This window comes from Camelus bactrianus, chromosome 31, assembly GCF_048773025.1.
Source record: "Camelus bactrianus isolate YW-2024 breed Bactrian camel chromosome 31, ASM4877302v1, whole genome shotgun sequence".
NCBI lineage: Eukaryota > Metazoa > Chordata > Mammalia > Artiodactyla > Camelidae > Camelus > Camelus bactrianus.
This window is the reverse complement of record NC_133569.1, coordinates 10,090,838-10,112,912: the sequence shown is the minus strand read 5'-3', so window position 1 is coordinate 10,112,912 and position 22,075 is coordinate 10,090,838. Positions and strand designations below refer to the sequence as shown.

The 22,075-nt window shown below is 55.3% G+C and overlaps 1 protein-coding gene across 1 annotated transcript in view; it reads left to right on the top strand.

The window, feature by feature from the left end:
* The window catches only part of LOC105079105 (cerebral cavernous malformations protein 2 homolog), an 83,923-nt gene that overhangs the window by 28,613 nt on the left and 33,235 nt on the right, over nt 1–22,075 (top strand). Inside the window, 4 exon segments of the mRNA XM_074355793.1 lie at nt 2,780–2,869; nt 4,369–4,627; nt 5,717–6,532; nt 11,451–12,267. The gene's annotated coding sequence lies outside the window, so the exon portion shown is untranslated.

Genomic DNA, 22,075 nt, shown 5'->3' with positions numbered 1-22,075 from the left:
TCCAGTCTCCCTTGTGGCCTGGCTTGGGGGTGGCCTCTGCTGCCTCAGGTCGCGGGACCACATGTCCCAGTCTGCCTGCTCCTAGGAGGTGGGTGGGGGCCACCTGACTGCTACCAGCTGACCACATCTTACCAGCCTCCAGTAAGCAAATTAGGAAATGTGTGTCCCGCCACTGGGCACAGCAAAGGCTGCCCGCAAGCCTGGTATGGGGGAGAAAGGAGCCTGGGGCAAATCCACCAGCTCTGTAGAGCAGCCTCCCTCCCTCTGCCATTAGCTCTATATTCTTGCTTGATTTAAACATCTTACCAATCTAGTGTATGCGTAATGATATAATATTTCATTACATTTTAAATTTACATATCCTTAATTACTAATGAGATTGGTAGGCTGGTTATATTTGTTGGCCATTTAAATTTCCTTTCTGTGATGTGCTTGTTCAAGTCTTCTGCCCATTTTTCTGGTGGAATGTCTTGTCCTCATTGATCTGTAGGAGTTCTTTATGTACCTGGATGTTAAGTCTTTTTTTCAGTGATACCTGTTGCAAATACCTTCTCTGTGGCTTTTTTCTATGGTTCTTTTTAATAAAAGCATTTTTCTTTTTCTGAAGTAGTCAAAATAATTTTTTGTTTCCATATCAAAGGAGAAGTTCTCCTTTATTATGTAGAAGTTTTCTTTTTTTTTTTCTCATCTTTAAATCTTAGATCCATCTGAAAGCAGTTTGGTATGTAGTTTGAGGTGGAGATCCATCTAATTTTTTAAAATATGGATGCCTGGTTCTCCTAGCAGCAGTTGTGTTGAAAGGTTGCCTTTCCCCATGCTCAGCAGTGCGGCCTTACCATGAGTGTAGCAAGGGTCTACATGCTTGGTCTGTTTTTCTGGGCCCTTTTCTGTTTGACTGAGCTTCGTCTCTACATCAGTACCACACTGTCCTAAATATTGTTGCTTTATTATAAGTCTTGATAGCTTTAGGAGAATATTGGCTATTCTTGACCTTTGATACTTCCAAACACATTTTGGAATCAACTTGTCAAGTTCCCCCCAAAAACTGTTTTAACCTTACAATTCTGATAGGGATTGCATTGAATCTGTCATTCAGTTTCAGTTTAAATTGACATCTTTACATTATGAGTCTTCTATTTAATGACCACTTGGCATAACCCTTTATTCAGTTTTCTTTCTATGAAGTTTTATAAATTTCTCTGTAGAGATTTTCACCTCTAGATTGTTAGATTTACTGTCACAACTTTATACTATTAAGCACAATAGTGCTATTGTTTATATTAAAAAGCTTTTATTTCTAACATGTGCAGTATTTACTATACAGTTTTTTTATGGAAGTCTATTTTTTGTATGCTAACAGTTTTTCTCAACAGTAAATTTTACTACCTTTTCTCCCTTATTATATTGTCATTGTAAATTTTATTGATATTAAACCGGCCTTGAACTCTGTGGATAACTGTAACTTGATCCTAATGTATTATCTTTTTTATACATTTTGAATTTTGTTTTTATTTAGGATGTTTGTATCAGTGTTCATGATTAAGATCGATCTGTAATTTTCCTTTTCTTTCTTATCTTCTGTTGGATTTAGTATCAGAATTTTGTTAGCCTTATACAATGAGCTGAAGAAGTTTCTTCTTTTCAATTTTTTATAAGAGATTTAATGTTGGAAATACTCCTTCCTTATGATTGCTAGGACTTACCAGTGAAGCTGTTTGGGCCTAGATTGTTCCATATGGGAAGATTTTTGACTATTCATTTTCTTTAGTGGTTAAAAATCAATGCAGGTTTTCCATGTCTTGTATCAGTTGAATAAATTATATTTTTCTAGGAATTTACCCATTTTGTTTAAATTTTCAAATTCTCAACACAAATTAATTCATAATAGTTTCTTTTCAATGTCTGAAGATCAGTAGTAACATTTCCTTTTCATTTGTGATAATTACCTTCTCTGTTTTGAGGTGTATTGCATAAAAGTGGTATAAACTACAGTTATTTCTGTCAGCTAATTATTACTGATCTGCAAATACTATGACAAATTACTATTTATATTGTAAATTTTTCAACCACAATAACTTGTCTTATTTTTATTTGACAATATAATATGTTGTCCTGTAGACAGTCTTTGCATTTTAGCAATAGAACATGCAATTGGAAAGGTGGAATAGGGTCACAGAAACCAAGTATGCAGAGAGTCTCAAGAAGAAAAGGAGAGCCAGTGGTATGTAGGGAAGTTCAAGGGGAGGGCACATTGAAAGTCTTCGATTTTACAGAAATAGGTCTTACGAAAAGTGGTCAACCTCTTCGAGTTACAACCCTAAGTTAGTTTCTTAAGACACTTCTGATTTCAAAGTCCACCAGGCATCAGAAATAAAATTTCAGAATTCTTAGAAAAATCATAACTCTATTCTTGTTTTCATTTCTTTAAAGTTACTACTTTGATGTCAAGTGTGAAATTCACTGAGGGGAGTTCGGGGAGGTGTGTTTTCCTTTTCATCCTGTAGGTGTCATCGCCTAAATCCTGAATGTTTAGTGCTTTCATTTTCTAAGAATTCTGAAATAGGTTTTATATCAAAATCTGATGTTTTGAATGGTACTTTTAAAATTTTGCTTATTTGCAATACGCCGTTAGTTAAAATTGAGGCCCTGTGTTGAGGTCTCCTGAAATGCAGTGTAGAAGCTCATGAAAATTTTGAAGTAGGTGCTCATGCTTCACATCTGTGGAAATTGTATTTAAATTTAGCATTAAAGATCATTTTATCTTTGTCTTTCATTCCAGGAACTTGTGTCCCTGAAGCCTGGTAAAGCTGCAGAGCTGGTTCCACTCACTTTTCTGAACAGATTGAAACAGTCAGGAAAAAAACTTTAGGTAAATTTTGTAGAATATATTGGGAAGAAACATCTAATGGAGAGACAGTTATTGAACCTGCACTTAAGAACTTTTGATTGTGATTATTTCTTCAGTTGATAGTTCCTTTTAATAGCAGTTTCTACACATTGTGTGTTTGTGTGTATTTGGGAGCAGTTGTGGATCTCTGAGTCTGGACATGAGGGTGTTCATCTTTGTGCATAAGAGACACTAACATCACAGAGACATTACTGGAGCTGTAACCTGCACTCACCCTGGACATCGTCACCACAGAGGCCCCCCCCCCTTTGCTGTAGTAGCTGCAACGGTATTCTCTTTGGGTTTCATGTTATTTGTTCAGACTTCTGTCATCCTCAGAAAGGGTTAATGATGAGTAGAATTTTTCTTGGGAAATCTTCCCTAGAATACAGCTGTATTAATGTTGAGTAGTGAGATGCCCAGTTGAAAGTACTGTGTCATGGAGCTAGCGTTCCCCTCGTCACCACCACGGCACTGCTGGGTGGGTGCTTTGCTCACTACCATTATGGCCACGAGTGACAGAGATAGGGAACAGGACAGTGACAGTGACATAGCACAACCCAGGGTCTCCATGTAGCAATAATAGTTGTAGGAGACACGTACACAGGATGGAAACCAGAGCGTGAGTGGGAGGCAGCTGGCATAAGAGAGAGATATGGAGTTCATTCATTCACGTATTTCATTTCTCACAACTGTGGCCACCCCCCATGCACCGCAGTATGGTAGGCTCTGGGGGCACAGGTAAGTGTACAATGTTTTCCTTAATTTTTTCATATGAAGCAGAGAAGTACTTGTATAAACATAGTATAGTGTTAAAAGCTCTACACGAGACATATGGGCAAAAGTGTTGCAGGAACAAGAGGAGAGAGGGATAGACTGTGTGAGACAGTCAGACAGGAGTTCCCACGTACGCGTGAACTGGGCTTAAATAATTGGTGTCAGTTTTCTAGACAGAATTAAGAGGGAGTTGTAGATAAAGGGTCCTGGGTGTGTAGAGAGTTAAAGGGACAAAGCAGCACGCATATTCAGAGGGTGATGTTGTGGGGACGATAGCAGAAGGTTAAGCTATAAATGGTGTGTCAGGGGGAAGGGTTAGAAGTATAGAGACTGGAAAATAGGGTTTTGGGGCTTACAGTGAACAACTTAATATGTAAAGCTAAGAAGTAATATACTGAGTTTTCTGTGTACTGGAGAATGACTAAAGGTTTTTAGGCAAGGGAACTATACCATTAGATTCATTTTATAGAAAATTAACCGTGTAGTGTGAGTATGACTTAGAAGCAACACCACTGAATATTGTTACTGAAGATTGTTTTTCCATTTAAAGTGAGAAATACCATGGTTTAGAAGGTCTGTGATGTAATTAGCACTGTTACTTGGCCAATAAGTGATCTTGGTTTCAAAGTAACATACTTTTTACCTGTAGCCTTAATTATAGATGTGATTACATAATGCTGCTCTCTTGCCTTTTTTGTTTTCAGAGAAGATCTCCATGTAAATCGACAATTGCTGCAAATGTCTCCCCATGTCACAGAGCCGTTCTCTGAGCTGCTGTGTCCATTCAGCACCAGCCAGGTTGTAGAGATGCTGCCAAGCCTGGGGTGCTGCCTCCTGGAAGAAAGCATTCTGATAAGACCAATGGTGTAGAGGAGGCAAGAGTCGGCTTTCCTTAATCATCCACTGTTGTATAAGTGAGCAAAGGGAGACTCATATTAAATTACCTGCCTGCGTTCGTACCTGGTAAGTGCTAGCAGCTGAGATTAAACCCAGATACTCCGTGGTGCATGAGCTCCATTGCTGTGATAAATTTCATCTCCATTTATTCCAGTAAAATCAGAAGCAGCACATGTCCATCGTTGTTATTAATCAAGGTTCACAGCTATTCAAGTCAACTTGATAAATGTAGAAGAAGGAATAGCATAGAAATATTAAAGGAGAAAACAAGCTGTTACTTGTAGGCACTGATGTTAGTCCTGTTGTGCTGGGACTTACAGGCTGAATGGCAGCTCAGGAGCCTTAGCACAGGCGTTGCCTGGATCCTCTTTCCTCCTTTTCTCCTGCTTCCAAATGAAAGTGAATGTGTGTGCAAATGAATGTGGAAGCAGGTAGAAGGGAGGGAAGCTTCCTGGCAGGAGCTCAGGTGGGCAGCTGAAGGGAGCACTTGAGGGGCCCTGTGGCAGCAGGGTGGGTGGGGGCAGAGAGGAGGCAGTTGGATGTCAAAGTCACAGCCAGAGACTGAGGTCTGACCCCACCCTCATCCCCCAAAAAACCAGTCACTCCTGCTGTGAGGAGGTAGAGATGGGAGGGGTCTCCACACCCACATGGGCTGAGGTTCAGAGGGTGGAGCTGCAGGGAGGCTGGGGGATGGCTGGAATGACCTTTCTCCTCTGCTTCCCTGTTCTGCATCCCCTTTGGCTGGGTTTACAGATCCTTCCCTGAAAGATGGGGTTGGGGGAGGGGTGAGGTCAGAGAGGCCCAGAGTGGGAATGATCTCTATGGCCACCATGGGGCATGCAGGCAGGCCCAGAGCCCTGGGGCCCATGTCAGTCTGTCTGTCGAGCTGTGCACAACCGAGACCCATGTGGTGTACAGTCCTGGACGGAGCTGCCCACTGCTCCCACCCACGCATAGATTGGGAAGAATGTGCCCAGATCCCTGGCTCCCTGCTCCCCTGGACATACTGGCAGGTGGCAGACAGGTACAGAGAGCAGTTGCCTGTGAGCAAGGCCGAGGCCTGTTTCAGGGCCCAAAGCCTGGGGTTGTCACTGCCCCCAGCAGCCCGAGTCCAAGACTCCCCACCATAGTCCCCTTTCCTGCTTTCTCTTCCAGCTGCTGCTGGCAGCCCCAGGCCGGGGTCAGGGCCCTGGATGTTAGAAGCCACTGCTGCCCCTTCACTCTCCTGAAGCCGTCTCCTCCTCCTGCCTCCGCTCAGAGCCCCTGCACCCTGGCCCCAGCCCGGCCTGGCCCCGCTCACCACTGGACCCTGGCATGTCAGGGCCTGGCCCACGCATGCCTGTTCAGCCCGTGGAACCCTGGTGGCCCCACCAAAGATGACAGGCCAGGCCGATGTCCCGATCACCCTATGGGTTTTCCATCTGCTGCTGCTGCTGCTGCTGCTTGGGCACCAGCCAAGTGTGGCCTCAGAGACGGATGTGCGTCCTTGGGTGGGCCGTGCCCCATGCTGGTGCAGGACAAGTTCTTCAAGTACTTCTTGGCGGCCACTGAGTTCTCTGCCAATGCCTTGTGCTGCTCCTGGACCCTGTGCAAGCCGAACCTGCACCGCTACAAGCTCTGCATGAAGGTGGCCAAGGTGCCCGCCTGCAGCAGCCCCGCCTGCGTCCGCATCTACCAGTTAGACTCCTTCCTGGAGTCCACACCCAGCTACCTGGGCCTGGAGAACTGTGACGAGGTGCTGAGGCTCTGCAATTCCTCGGTGCCCCTGGCCTTCCTGCAAGCCAGTAAGCAGTTCCTGCAGATCAAGAGACAGCAGATGACACCGGGCCCCAGGGCGGGGCCTTCCCACCCCAGCGACAGCTTCTCTGTGGAACACCTGGTCATGGGCAACCACAACCCCCGTGACTTGGCTGGTGGTCCTGAGAACTGCCTCACCAGCCTGACCCAGGATGGGGTGGGGATGCGCTCCAGGTGAGTGACCACTGGGGAGAGGTGCAGAGAGCAGCATTCTGGGCAGAGGGCACGGGGGAGAAGGTCTCCTCTTCAGGCCTGCCCTGGCCACCCGTCCCTGAGCACTCCCTTGGAGAAACCAGTTGCACTGAGAAGTTCTCTGCAGGCTCACTGAGAGAATAGGGACCTGGGGTGCCTGCCTGAGGCCCCCAGGGCCGGGCGTGGTGCCGGCACACTGGGAGGTGCTTGCTGAGTGTGCAGGGAAGGATGCGTCTGGTTTCTCCCAAGATGAGGGAGTTTTTCATTTCTGGCTGGGGGAAGTCCCCTCCTTTTTTGCAGGTAGGACGGTTTTAATGGGCCAGCAGGCTGCCGTGGCCTGTGGCAGGGTCTGCAGGGGCCTCCTGGGACACGGGAGGAAAAATGAGAGTGGGCTGTCGGGAAGTGTGGTGAGGAGGTGCAGCTTGGGGGTTGCACTTGTGGCCGCACAAATCCTTACCCTGCAGCTTGTTAGTTACCCAGCTCCTGGGAGGTGTTCTGGTGCCAGGGACGAGGAGCAGTGAAGAGGCACAAGGAAAGTCCTTTGTGTCCTGAGCTGCCTTTCAGGTCATGGGAGGGAGAAGGCAGTAATAGCCAAACATAAAATGCGGTGGGTATGGGGAGGTTGGGTCCCTGCTGTCGGGCCTGTGTGTCACCCGGAGTTACAGGCTCATTTGGTCAGGGGGTCGTGTTCAAGATTCTGGGAGATGTGCGGGCAAGCCTTGTGAGCTTCAGTGACAAAGGTGGGGGATGCATGGGTGCTGAGTGGGAACCTGGTGGGAGGGGTTGGGGCACTTCACCTTCTTACCAGTTTGGTTTCCTTGGTGAGCGGGCCACCTGCACAGGAGGGCACTATCAGTGCGCTGGGACACTGGACAGGACTCCATGGCAGCAGGGCAGGCGAGGGGCCTTGCAGATCCTTGGAGGGGAGCCCTCCTTGCAGGAAGCCCAGGGAGTCACGGGAAGCTAGGGCTGCAGCCAGGGCAGGGAGGGCAGCAGGGGCCAGGCTGGGCTGGGCTTTCATGCCAGCGGGTCATCGTGGGGCCAGGTGACGAGGTCCAGGGATTTTGGCCCCTCCTGAGCTATTGGGGCTCCTGGATTCCACAAAATAGCCTCTGGAGAGGCACCAAGCAAGCTACGTGGGGTTACAAAGGAAGCCAGTTTTCCTGGACCTGATTTTGTTCATAGCCTCAAAGCTGAGGATCAGGAGAGGAGCTAAGAGGTGGCCAGAGCCGTGGGAAGAGGGGGCAGGTGTGGAGTCCACAAAACCAACAAAAAAAAAAAACATTTTTCGGGGCCCCCAGTGCTGGCGTGGGAGACCGGGAAGGCAGATCTTCGGTCTGGGCAAGGTGGAGGTCAGCTCCCCCCACCTCCCCGGGCAGCATGCTGGTAGTACTGGTCCTTGGCAGCTGGGGAGGAGGTGAGTGGAGCAGCGTATGGAGGGCTTTTCTGAGGAGTAGAGATACAGGGCATTGGCGGGTCTGGGAGGTGGGAGGGTGCAGGAGCTGTCCATGCTGGCAGCCTGGGCCCCTGCCCAGCTCTGCCCCGAGATCCAGCCAGAAGAGGCAGAGCAGGCCAGTTCCGTGGTGCTCAGACACATAGCAGGACTGCCTTCTGACCAGCAGAGCCTGCCCCAAAGCCCAGGGCGTGGAGCGGTTCAAGTTCTAGAGGACGGTCCCTGCTGTGGAGTCGCAGGGCTCCAAGGAACCCTGTTTGAGAACTTCATGGGTGGGCTCTTCTGGGCTGTCTTCTGGTCCCAAGAGTAGCTGAAGTCTCACTCCAGAGCCTCAGTCCTAGGGCTGTGGCTGCCTGACAGGGCTTTGCCCTGACCTGCCCCTAAACTCCCTCCCCATTGGTACCTCCCTCCTCCTCAGGGTCCAGGCCAGAATCGCCACCCCCCCCAGGCCCCACAGCCCAGCTGGGGCTGAGGTTCTCTCTCCTGTGTCCTGAGCATCTTTCCTTTGCTTCCTTCCTCCCCGAAGGTCTGCCCCCCTGTGCAGCCAGGGTGGGCTCTCTGGGGCATTTCTGATTGGGGTGCTGTCCTGCTTCTAATGCTCACTGCCCCCTCTTGCCCTCTGTGCAGGACAGGGTGTGGGCCTGGCTCACCCGACATGCGCTGGAGAGAGGAGTGAGCTGGTGCAGATGAGGCCGGCCCACAGGGATGCTGGGAGGGCCTCGACTTGGTCCGGCTCCCATGGGCCCTGGGACAGGGGCAGAATTCAGATCGGTTCTGCCTGTCCTGGGGCAGTGCCAGGCCATGCAGAGAGCAGGGATTCATCCAACAGACCTGGGCTTGGATCCAGTCTTGGGCGCCCAGGACCTGGGAGTTCCCCCCAGGGTTGCTCTTCTGTGGCCCCCAAGTGCCCGTCTGCAAAGTGGAGCTGCAGCAGGTACCTTTAGGACTGCTGCTGCAGAGACCCAGCACCCGGCACAGGATGGAGCCCAGTGGTGGTCCCCTCCCTCCGTGAGCCCTGCTCTTCCCTCCAGGCCTGCGAGTGCACAGCGTGGTGGAGGCAGCCCTGCCCTCACCTGCCTCCACCACCTTGTCACCCCCAGCACACAATCTGAGCGTCTACTCCGGGCTGTACCTACTTTCCAGACAGGAGGGCTGTGGTGTGGGCTGCCAGGGGGCTGGAATGAGGAGGGGAGGGTATGGGCCCAGCCTGGACCATCTTAGTCTGTACAGGCCCCTCGAGGGGGAAGGTGCTGGGTTTTGAAATAGCCTTGACACCTAGTCAGTGGGGACAGGACAGAGTGAAGCGGCTGTCACGCAAGGTGGTGTTGGGGGAGGCACTGGACTGTGGTCAGACTTTCTGCTGGGGTTCTCCAGGACATCAGAGAGGGTCCGTTCTGGGGCTGGGGCCCTGGGTTGGGGGCTGGTGGCTGCATTAGGTCCCAAATTGGGTGCAGGGGAGGGCGTGCTGCAGCTGGGGCTGAGGCTCAGGAGAGGTTTCAGGTCCCACTGCCACCCTGCCATCAGGCCGGGTGGGCACCTTCCCAGGTATGGGATTGGCCGTGGGACCTTGGCCCCGGTCTCTGTCCCCAGATGTTGATTAGGAGGTCAGGGCAGATGGCTCTGCCCACCACCAAGAGTGTCCTCAGAATGGTCCAGAGGCAGGGCAGGAGAACAGGCTTCCCAGTGATAGGGGCCAAGTGCGGGTGTGCCCAGTACTGCTTGGAGGGGCAGCATGAGGAGTTGGCAAGTTGCCTCCTCAGAGGACATGAACATTTGCCACTGAAGACCCCCCACAGTGCTGCCCCTGGTGAGCCAGCATCCCCAACCAGCCTTTCTCCCCCTGAGGTCCCCTCCTGCTCTATCTCTGGGTAAACCAGCAGGTCAAACTCTTAATGCTTATCTGAGTGCATGAAGCCTCACTCCCACCTTACATATGGGGACACCAAGGCTGGGAGGTGAGGGACAGGCCCGAGTCCACACAGCCATAAGAGGGGCAGCTCAAGTCCAGCCGTCCTGGCCCCGTTGGCCCAGAGCCGGAGGCCGCCCACATCCAGCTCTTGCCATGCCTACAGACCTGTCAGGACAGACGCTAGGAGGGGACTGCAGAGCAGTGACCGACCTTATGTCGCTGGCCAGCTAGGCCCAGGCAGCAAGAAGCAAGGAGTCCCTGTGGGCAGGCGGCCAGTGCGTACATGGTATGCAGAGCAGAGGTGCCAACACCACAAGGCTGGGCCAGCTCTGGGGCACAGACTTCAGTCTCCTTCCTCTGCCCTCTGGCCTTGCTGCTGTGTGGGGTGGTGGCCAGCCAGGGGCTTTGGGAAGGGTAGGAAAACTGAGGCTCGTAGGCAGAAGGAACTTCCCAGGGTTCACGTGGGGGCGAATCGAGGAAGGGCGGTGCTGGCTTCCTGAGGCCAGGACAGCTCTACTGCATCCCCGCTCACTTGGGCCAAGAGCTGCCACCCTCCCCTGGGTGTGAGTGGCTGGCACGTAGCCGGCACCCTCTCCTGGAGCAGGGCAGGTGACCCCAGGGTCACGAGATGGGGGTCAGTCTGTGGGGTTCAGGTGTGGGTACTCAAGCCTCCTTACTGTGACTTTGCCTGAGCCTCGGTTTCCTCACCATGAAATGGGGGAGTGCAACCTTGCTGACTTTGCCAAGGCAGGATGCAGGGATCCGTCCAGGCAGAAGCCTGGACTCAGTGGCTGCAGGAGGATCTGGGTGGGGGATAAAGGAAGGAGCTTTCTGGCAGGATTGCAGATGGGAGGCTGATGTGGGCACCTGTGTGGCCCTGTGACAGGGGGCAGGGTGGGAGGGTGCTGAGAGGAGGCAGTTGGATGTCAAAGTCACGGCCAGAGACCTGGGTCTGACCCTGCCTTCATCCTCCAATGAATAGGTCATTTTTTTATGCGAGGAGGCAGAGATGGGAGGGGAGTTTGCACCCACATGGGCTGAAGTTCAGAGAGTGGAGCTGCAGGGAGGCTGTGGGATGGCTGAAATGATCTTTCTCCTCTGGCTGAGTTTACAGATCCTTCCCTGAAAGATGGGGTTGGGGAGGGGTGAGGTCAGAGAGGCCACAGAGGCCCAGAATGGGAATGACCCCCATGGTCACCACGGGGCTTGCAGGCAGGCCCAGAGCAGAGGGGCCATGCCAGTCTGTCCAGATGGGCACAGCCAAGGCGTATGTGGCCTGCAGCCCTGTCTGGGGCTGCCCACTACTCCCACCCAGGCCTATGTGGGAGAGGTTGTGCCTGGGCCCCTGGCTTCCTGCCCCTCCAGCCCCTGCAGGTGAACATACTGGCAGGTGACAGACAGGTGCATAGAGCAGGTGTTTGAGAGCAGGCCCGGGTCCTGTGTGAGGGCCCCAAGCTCGGGGTTGTCACTGCCCCCAGCATGCTCGAGTCCCAGCTCCCCATGGGGCTGATAGTGCTCTCTTCTGCTTTCTCTTCCAGCTGCCGCTGGCAGCCCCAGGCTGGCGTCCAGTCCCCGGATGTTAGGAGCCACTGCTGCCCCTTGGTCGCCTGAAGCCTTCTCTTCTTCCTGCCTCCGCTCAGAGCTCTGCAACCTGGCCCAAGCCCGGCCTGGCCCTATTCGCCGCCAGACCCTGGCATGTCAAAGCCTGGCCCATGTCTGCCTGCTCAGCCTGTGGAACCTTGGCAGTCCCTCTAGCTAGGATGAGGAGCCAGGCCGCTGCCCCAGGCGCCCTGTGGGTTTTCCATCCGCTGCTGCTGCTGCTGCTGCTTGGGCACCAGCCAAGTGTGGCCTCAGAGATGGATGTGCGTCCTGGGGTGGGCTGTGCCCCATGCTGGTGCAGGGCAAGTTCTTCGGGTACTTCTTGGCGGCCACTGAGTTCTCTGCCAATGCCTTGTGCTGCTCCTGGACCCTGTGCAAGCCGAACCTGCACCGCTACAAGCTCTGCATGAAGGTGGCCAAGGTGCCCGCCTGCAGCAGCCCCGCCTGCGTCCGCATCTACCAGTTAGACTCCTTCCTGGAGTCCACACCCAGCTACCTGGGCCTGGAGAACTGTGACGAGGTGCTGAGGCTCTGCAATTCCTCGGTGCCCCTGGCCTTCCTGCAAGCCAGTAAGCAGTTCCTGCAGATCAAGAGACAGCAGATGACACCGGGCCCCAGGGCGGGGCCTTCCCACCCCAGCGACAGCTTCTCTGTGGAACACCTGGTCATGGGCAACCACAACCCCCGTGACTTGGCTGGTGGTCCTGAGAACTGCCTCACCAGCCTGACCCAGGATGGGGTGGGGATGCGCTCCAGGTGAGTGACCACTGGGGAGAGGTGCAGAGAGCAGCATTCTGGGCAGAGGGCACGGGGGAGAAGGTCTCCTCTTCAGGCCTGCCCTGGCCACCCGTCCCTGAGCACTCCCTTGGAGAAACCAGTTGCACTGAGAAGTTCTCTGCAGGCTCACTGAGAGAATAGGGACCTGGGGTGCCTGCCTGAGGCCCCCAGGGCCGGGCGTGGTGCCGGCACACTGGGAGGTGCTTGCTGAGTGTGCAGGGAAGGATGCGTCTGGTTTCTCCCAAGATGAGGGAGTTTTTCATTTCTGGCTGGGGGAAGGCCCCTCCTCTTCTGCAGGTAGGACGGTTTTAATGGGCCAGTAGGCTGCTGTGGCCTGCAGGGGTTTCCTGGGACATGGGGGCAGAATGAGAGTTGGCCTTCGGGATGTGTGGTCAGGAGATGCCGTTTGGGGGCTGCCTGTGTCGTGGCTGCACAAATCCTTATCCTACAGCTAGTTCCCCAGCTCCTGGGAGGTGTTCTGCTCCAGGGACTAAGAACAGTGAAGAGGTACAAGGAAAGTCCTTTGTGTCCTGGTGCTGCCTTCCAGGTCGGGGGAGGGAGGAGGCGGTAACACCCAAACACAAGAAGCAGGTGTCAGGTGCGGGGTGAGGGGGTTCCCTTGTGTCGGGGCTGCATGTTATCTGGAGCCGGGCTGACTTGCTCAGGGGCCTGTGTTTACGATTCTGAAAGAGGTGTGGGCAAGCCTTGTGGCTGTCAGAGGGAAAGGCGGGTGTACCAGTGTGCTGGGCGGGTCCCAGCAAGGTGGGGTTGGGGCACAGTCCACCTTCTTAGCTGTTTGGTGTCCTTGGTGAGTGGGGCACCTGTTCAGGAGGGCATGATCTGTGAACTGGGACCCCGGGTGGGCGTCCATGGCAGCAGGGCAGGTAGGGAACCCTGCAGACACTTGGGAGGGGAGCCCCCCTTTGAAGGAAGTGCAGGATGTTGCGGGAGTCTGGGGCCTTAGCCAGGGCTGGGAGGGCAGCAGGGGCCAGTCTGGGCTGGGCTTTCCTGCCAGCAGGTCATCACGGGACCAGGTAATGTTGTCCACGGCCGTTGGCCTCTCCTGAGCCAGTGGCACTCATGGATCCCACAGAATAGCATCTGTAGAGGCACAGAATAAGCTAAGTGAAGTTACAAAGGAGGTTGGTTATCCTGGACCTGTTTCTATTCACGGCCCCTGTCCGAGTACCCTGGGTGAGAAACATGTTGAAGCAGCGTGGTGCCGGAGAGGATCAGAAAATGAGGAAAGAGGTGGCCAAAACCCCGGGAAGAGGGTGCAAGTGTGGCATCCAGGAAACATCAGAAAATCTCAATCTTGCATCCGTGTATCAGGGTCCCCAGCACTGGGGTTGGAGGCCTGAGGGCAGATCTTCGGGCTGGGCAAGGTGGAGGTCACTGCCACCTTGGCTGGGGCAGCTTTCCTCCTTCCTTCAGGGTGGAGTGTGTACAAGGGGTGTGTGTGCATGTGTTCAGTGCATGGGGCACGTGTGTGCACACGATCACGCCTGCCCCCTTCCAGCATGTCAGTATGTACGTGTGTGCATTGCGTTCTTTCGTGTTTGTGAGCGTGGGAGGTACTCGAATCCACCGTGTGAGTGTGTGTGTGTAGGCTGATTTCAGCAGTTGTGACAAAGCGCATGTCAAGGCTGTGTGGCAGGGCTGGGGGCCTTGGGGGAAGATGGCTGGCAGGTCCTGAGGGCTGGGGTTGCCACAATATAAAGTGGGGAGCTCGGCTGCCGGACAGGACACGATCATTCGGCCCAGAGGCAGCTCAGACCCCATGTGCGTGCCTGGGACTCCGAATGCCTTGATGCTCTGAGACCTTGAAGTAAAGATCTTGGTGGTGGTGACAGCAGCCACATCTGAGTGTCTCCTTTGTGCAGGAAGCACCGCCTGTCAACCAGTTTACTCCTCCCAGCAGCCCGGGGATGTCTCCTCAGTGAGGCGGCCCCCTGTGTAGGGCCTTTGCACAGGCTGTTCCCTGGGCTGGGACACTCTTAACCGCACACCCACAGGGCCCCTTCCCTCAGCTTGTTGTGCCCTGGCCATACTGACCCCCTGACCGTGCTGCTTCAAGTGGCAGCAGCCCCAGCCACGCTCTCACTGCACCCTGTCTCTTTCTCCTCCCACATGGCATCGCCTGTGAACACCGGGTAATTCCTGTGCCCTTATTCTCTGTCCTGCCATGATGTAGCCCCCAACAAGGCAGAGGAGTTTGCCTGCTGGCTGATGAAACCCGGCACACAGGAGGCCCTGGATTAATGCTTATGTAGTGGAATGAGGCACAGAGATGTTAAGGCAGCATCCAGGGTTACACAGCTTGTAAGGGGGAGACAGAGGGCAGAACCAGCTCTTGTCACCTGGTTGTCCCGCCCGTGGTGTCTCCTGCACTGCACTTTACTGGTAGGAGGAGTGTGTGTGTGTGCACATGTATGTCAGGGTGGGGTGGCACGCAGACTAAAGAGGTCCAGCAGTCATTCAGAAGACACGTAGCTGAGCTAGGCAGGTGCCCGGCCCCAGTTCTTGCTGGCTGAGCCTGTGCTAGGGAGCTTCGCCCCTCACCCTGGTTAGGGGAGGCTGGGTCACATGTGTCCCTCCATCTGTAGCCCAGCTGGGAGCCAGCAGGAGGCCCAGGCCAACACATGGCCCTTTCTCAGGCCTGCCCCCACCTGGCCTGTCCAAATGTGACATAGCTACATCACGCATCTGGCTGGGAAGTGTTTCTTGGGCCAGAGCAATTGTCCTCTGTCCTCCACCTCTTGTCTCCACCTGGCGGCATCTCTGCAGCTACTCTCCCGCTCCCCTGGCCTCTCAGCTCCATGTCCCTCTCTCTCTCATGGTAGTCTTTGTGCATTTTCCTACTCCTGGTCATATGGGCCAAGTCAGGACCCATGGGTGCTGGGGTAGGGGGTACTGGGGACTGTGGGGGAATTCAGAGAGAGGTCCTGTCCCCTGTGGTCCTCATTTGCACATCCATGCAGGGGGCTGAGGAGGAGTCCCGTTGCCCCAGGACAGGCCCTAACTTCAGAGGCTCTGGACCACGCCCTGGATGCCTAGGGAACCAGCCTGGTAGGTGAGAGCAGGGCAGGAATGGACAGGGGCTGACCCATTGCCTCTGCTGCCCCACCTGCTGGGCTGAGAGCTCTGCCCAGGAAGCAGGAAGGCCTAGCAGGATGCAGGCCTCTCGCAGGGCCCTCATCCTGGCCGACTGGGGCCACAGGGGCCAGGGAGGCCACAGCCTCCAGGCTGGGCCATCAGGGTGGGAAGGAGGCTGGGAGCCCCCTCACCATGTGCCCTCTCTCCTAGGTGGCCAAGGCTACCTGGCCACCATTAATTGGCTCTGTTAATGCAGTAATGAGACAGAAATGAGGCTTACAGACAGAGGGGGCATTGAGCCAGGGAAGAATGGCTGCTTCTGTCTGGGCCTGAGAGGCGCAGCCCAACCCCCAGCCTTGCCCACTGCTCTGCTGCCCCCTAATAGCCCACCCAGCCCAGGAGCCCTGTGGCCACCCAGCAAAGGGGGTCTTGAGAGCCTCTGCCCAGCACTGCGGGCCCCAGGAGTCCTTGTGGACAGTCCCCCATTGTGGATGCAGTAGTCTGAATAACATTTGTCAAGTGTCAGCTATGAGTGGGACACACGTTAAAGATACAACAATGATAACAAAACTAGCAGTCACCACTCGCTGAGTGTCCCTCCATGATGGGAGCATGGCCAAGGTCAGGGGGCAGTCAGTTTCTGGGATCAGGGCTCCATACGTGATGCAGAGCATCCACCGGTAGTTGAGTTTCGCTCTGTGGTGAAAGTGCAGCCAAGGTCGGGGGGTGGTCTGTGACCAGAATCAGGGCTTGTGTATTACTGGGGCCAAGCACCCTGTGTCCAGGATCAGAAGTCAGTCTGGTGAAGATCAAGACTCAGTGTGTGACCAGGGTCATGTCTAGGCTTGGGGGGCGGGCAGTCCTGTGAGCCACTGGCCCCCTGCGTGGCCTATCCTGATCTGATCCCTCCTCTCCGCCCCCTCCTCCCACCACATCTTCACCACCTGAGTTACCAAGGTAACCAGCCCTGAAATAATCGGTGTTTTAGCAGCTGAGGCCTAACCTGAGTCTATCCTGAAAGACTGAGCGCTGCAGCAGTTGCCTTGGAACCAAGGGGCATCCTCTCTCTCCCACCCACTGCCAGTTTCCTTGTCACTTAGGCTTCCAGTTGGGACCTGGGCCCACCCTGGCCCTGCTTCCAGTCCTGTCTCCTGGATCCCAGGCTTCTTTCCCTTTATCTCAGTGTGATGGGGTGGGATGGCTCAGCAGGGAGACCACTGAGGTGTAGAGTGCCAGGCGGGGGACCCTGTGGTCAGTTTTGGCAGGCAGCCTTAGTCTAGGGGCCAGTGAACAGAGCACTTGGAATCTGATCCTGGGTTTGATCCCAGCTCCTCTCCTTGTCAGCCTGGTGGATAACTTGGTGCCTCTGTCTGCATCTCCCAAATAGGGATGGTCATGGGCTGTTGAGGTCACCTGAGTGAAGTGGCAGTGTTGAAGGCCCGATGTCTGGGTAGCCTCGGCTCTCATACCTTCAGAGCCTCTCCCCTACCCTTTCCCAAGGGCATGGAGGCAGTCCTGGGGCTCCCTGCCTTCCTCCAGGCTCTGGTCTGTTCCCCTTCTCCTGCCCCTGGCCCCCAGGGTCCTTCCACAACATTCCCAGTTCAGAGTGAAGTCCTATTTGTGCAGTATCCTTGAGACCCTGGCTTCACCTGTCTTCTGAGACTTGGGCCTCCATGCTGTCTCCAGGGCAGACCCTCCTGGCTGTCTGGACCACGTTTCTTTGAGTCTCAGTTGTCTCTGCTGTACGTGGAGTGAACATTTGGTTCCTGGATGGTCTGAGACGCAAGGCTTCTGTGTACTGAGGTGACCAGCATGGAGCAGGGGCAGGGGGAAGGCAGGACTCCCTTGCCCAGGTTGCTCCCCAGAGAGCCAACCTTGGTGGGAGCAACCTTCTTTGAAGAGTGTGGAGCCCCATCCCACTCGGCCCCCTCCTCAATAGGGGAGGCAGGGCATTGCTTCACGTGGACAGGCTCACATCTTCCCATCTGAACAATGAGAGCAGAGAGGCTTCCCTTGTGGGATCACAAGGCATTGTGTCCAGACCCAGGATGGGGCTCAGAACCAGGCCCTTGGCCCCCCCAGAGTCAGGGTCCATGCAGAGCTCAGCCCTGCCCCCACCCACGGCCCTCCCTGGCAAGTCCTCCCTGGGCCTCTACTGCACAGCTAGAAGCTCAGGGGTCAAGCACGGTGCACACCCACCCCAGTAAGGTTGGAGCCACCCCTTCTATCTGTCCCTTGTCTGGCAGAGGGACTCTGCCTCTGGGTTCAGGGGAAAGTGGGACCCGTGGGAGGGTTGGCTCTGAGAGGAGAGAAGTTTCTGCAAGGGCGTGGGGGGGGTGTGGAGTTCTCGGTTGCCACATAACTCAGCAGGGAGAAGGAGCCCCGCCTTCCAAATTGGGGTAGTTGGTGTCCCTTCCTAGTGACCAGTTCATTCATCAGACCCCCTTGATGGTTGGTTCCCAGAACAGGCACGGGGACCGCTGGGAGGGGACTCTGCACCTGTCCAGCAGACCTCTCCAGAGGAGAGCACCTGGACACTGCACCTGCTGGCCATCAAAGTGGGTTCCCTGGGATCAACTCTGATCCCAGTAACGTGTCCACATCTGTCATCTCCCATTTCAGGCATCAATCTGTCCTCAGATGATGGGTGTGAGGCTGGGATGGGATGTACTTGACGGGCCCATGATGGTGGGTGCGGGGCCACCATGTGAACCTGGCCCTTTGGCTTCAGAGCCCACCCTCTGGGATCTGTGCCATCCTCATTCTCACCCCAGGAGGTGGGTCTGCTCCCCAGGGCCACAGAGAAGCCAGGCTCCAAGTGGCATTGGGGACCCTCTTGCCAGGCCAGGTGTGACCTGCCCTCAGGCAGCCCAGCTCCCTTGCTCCAGTCCCAGTGGAGTAGGTGGCATGGGGCAGTGGCCGAGGTGTAGCTTGGGTTCTGGAGCTGGGCCTTGGCAGTGCCATGTCCTTCGTTCCTGGTACGACGTTTGGTGCCATGTCAGCACATGCAGGGTGCCTGGCCCGGCCTGAACCTGGCCCACAGTAGGTGCTTGGTGAGGCTGCGTGCCCTTGAGTTCACCCTAACCCTGCTTTGCTGGGAGGGCGGAGGCCTCAGGGCGATCCTGAGAATAAAGAGGATGATGGCACCAGGGTCCCTTGAAGAGGGAGTGATCTGGGTTAAGTGTGGCCTTCGGAGAGAAAGCCTGGGTGAAGCAGCCTCTTCCCGAGCCCATCAGCATGGCCTGGAGTGCTTGCCCCAGATGTGAGGCTTCTCCATTCCTCACTCCTCAATGGCTCCTCAGTGTTTAGAGGCTGTCCCTCATCGTGTCCCCCATGGCACTGGGGCTACTAAAGGGCTCAGGTCTTTGGGGGAATGAAGTCATGACTGCTGAGGGGAGAGGGCCAGGATGGAGACCCAGGAGAGGGCTTGAAGGAGGGTGGCCGGAGGGGCCTGGAGGCCCTCAGCAGCCAGTCTGCTGGGTGTCGGGGAGGCTCAGCCTGGTGCTCAGCCAGCAGCTGTGAGAGCTTGATCACTCGTGCTGTCCCTGGGGGCGTGGGAGAACGAGCGCACAGGTCATGGCTGGGGCAGGAGCGGGATGAGGAGACTGATGCTCAGAGGAAACTGGACCGAGGACCACAGGGAGAGGGCAGCAGGGTGCGAGGACCTGTGCCCAGGAAAGAGAGCCCAAGCACCATCCTCAACCCCATCTCCCCATCACCCTGTTGTGTAAGGCAGCACTGGGATGGGTGGGGTGTCTTTCCTTCATTCATTCATTCACTCTTTCGACCTAGCTGGGGCTCCAGCTCTTTTTCCAGCCCCCACACTGGGGACCTGGACGCAAAGCCAGTGGAGACCCTGGCCCAGCTGCCTGTAGACAGTGCTGGAGGGCACCGAGTCTCCAGGGGGAAGTGGGGTGGGCACCGGACCCCAACTTCCCCAGCACCTCTGCCCCTCCCTGCCCAGCTGGCCTCTGCATCACGCCCCACTGCTAATCCCATCGAGGCCCACACTCGCCTCCTGACCGCCGGGCTGCTGTGTCCCAGATCCGTGCTTGGGAGGGGTCCTCCCCTGAAGGACAAGTCGGAGCCCGTGCTCCACCAGCTGCTCCGCGGGTGGCAGCAGGGCACACGGGAGTACAGTGGGCCTTTGTACAGGGCACCAAGTGCAAGGGCCACGGGGTGGAAACTTGAGACTGCTTCCTGCAGCAGTGCCCACGGCAGGGCCGTGCCGAGGGACATGTGGGTGGGGGACCTGTTGGGCATGAACCACGAGGCAGGGGCAAGACCGCGTGGCATCTCATTGTGGGACCTTGCAGTGCCCCTGGGGATGCTGGGGCAGGGGGGTGATGATGAGGGATCAAGTGCATGTGAAGCATTTGTTTTTTCCTGTATCAAGCTGAGCTTGGCTTCCACTCTCAGGGTCTCAGTTTCTTCTCATGGCTTCCTGCCCCTTTGTCCCTGTGTCAGCAGCCCTGTGGCTCCAGTATCTGCATCCTCCTTGTCCTCTATGCATGGTGGCAGCCCGCAGTGGATGGAAGTGGCACCCTGGGCATCGGGGAGCAGATGCAGTGTCATGTGGTGGTGGCATACAGCAGGGGGAGCATGCCTGATTAGGGCCCTTCTTAGGGGTAGCAGCCGGCCAGAGCCCCCAAGATGAGCACCAGCAATGCAACACCCGATGGTGTCCCAGTGAGTGTGCCCCCACCCCATCGCTGGCCTCTGGGGAGGGGCTTCCTGAGAGACTGGGTGGGCTTGGGGCTCAGCTCTCCTGGGAAATGACTCCTGCTTGTGATGATGGATTTCCTGGAGGGATCTTGGCCTTCCTGGCCCTGCTGCCAGCTCTCCACCCCTCTTCCTGTCCCCACCCCCACTCACGTCCTGGCCCCTGGGCAGAGCCCTGTGTGATCTGTGACGAGGACAGCTTCGGTGCTGTGCTCTGGAAGGAGATCCTGGCCAGAGAGGTGGCCGCAGTCTGGTGTCCTCACAATACCACAGGTGAGGACTGAGGGGTCGGTGTCGTGGGGGACTCCTATCCTTGAGATGCTAGCCCAAGGGGCTGTCAGCACAGGTCACACGGCCATACCATGCCCAGGAAGCCCGGGCCCTGAAGCCGGGGCTGTACAGGTGGGGTGGGGCGGAGGCTCAGGACCACCGTGTCCTGAGAGTTCACCAGGAACCAGCGCCTTAATTAAGTCCTTTAGTGCAGTGTCCCATGGAGCCACCCATTGACATGTGGGAAACTGAGGCACAGAGACGTTAACACAGTAGCCAGGGCTTGTAGGATCACTAAGTGGGAAGTTGGCTGTGAACGTGGTGTCTTAATCCCCGTGCAGCCCTGTGGAGTGATGGGAGGTGTGGAAAAGGCAGAGTGGGCTCCCAGAAGGGGCTTGGCACATCAGTGCGTTGATGTCCTTTGCCCCTCATATTTGAAGAGTGCAAGCAGGTTTGGAGTTGTCTTTGCTGTGCAACATTCAGGAAGTGACCCTCCCTGAGCCTGTGTTTACTTTCTGTAAAACAAGTGTATTGTGGGTTCCTTGTCCTCCCAGGGACCTCCCCCTAGGGGGGCTGTGTGTTCCCAGCTGTGGTTGCAACCCCCCCACCGTGTTTTGTTTATAGAACAGTGCGCGTCTGGGTAGCGTGTTGCAAATCCACAGAAGTAAAATGAAGAAAACCCAGGTCGTGGGATGGTGTGACTTGTCTGGCCTTTTGTCTGCGTGTACAACCACATTTTCCCTCGTTTTGATTGTGTACCATGCAGTAGAGCAGGGTCCTATCCTGCCCTGTGGCTTCTGTTGGGTGACAGGGTTGTGGCAGTCTCCTAGGGTCATCGCCGCCGTGTGTGTGCGCAAGTGTGCCTGATTCCCTGGGAGTAAGTTCTGGGTCACAGCCTGTACCTGTGTTTAAGGCAGTGGACACCTGACGTCAGTTGGCCCCAAGGCTGCCTGGCGCCTGCTGCGGCACACCCAGGCCATCGGGTCCCCTGCCCCCATGGGTGGAGCTGAGCAGGGTCTGCCCAGCTGTTGGTTTTCCCCAGAGCTCTGGATAGGAAAGGTCTCTGCCCCCACGCAGGTGGGGTCCCTGAAGGTGTGGCTCTTGCCATGTCCCAGGACCTGGTGCAGTGCCCAACATGAAGCATTTGTTCAGAACTGTTTTAAATGAAAGACATCTAGGGAGGCCTGTCCCTTGTGCTGGGTCATTTGTATTGTGGCCACGGGCAAGTGTCTGCTTCTGGTGCTAAGGGTTCCAACTGGAGGGGCTTGTTCCTGGGAGCCATGGGTGGGATTCCTGTGCTTGAGGTGGGCACCCACCTGCGAATCAGGAGACAGAGCTGACCCGCCGTCTCCCCATGCCTCATCCTGTTACGCTGTGAGCTGGACGAGGAGGGAATCGCCTACTGGGAGCCCCCACCTACATCCGCTGTGTTTCTATCGACTACCCAAACAACCAGATAATGGTCAGGCTGGGACAGGGGTCTCCTACCCAGCCCAGCCCATCTCTCCAGGGTCCTCCTCTGCCCTCTGTACTCTGACAGTCCTGTGTCCCCAGTGGCACACTATGTGGATGTAAGTCAGCCATGGCCATGACTGGGGACTGCAGAGGACTTTCTTGATGTGGGAAGTCCTTGGTACCTGTAAGAGATGGCACCCACCCCTTCTATCTTCCAGGCCCAGAAGCAACTGGCAAAGGCTTG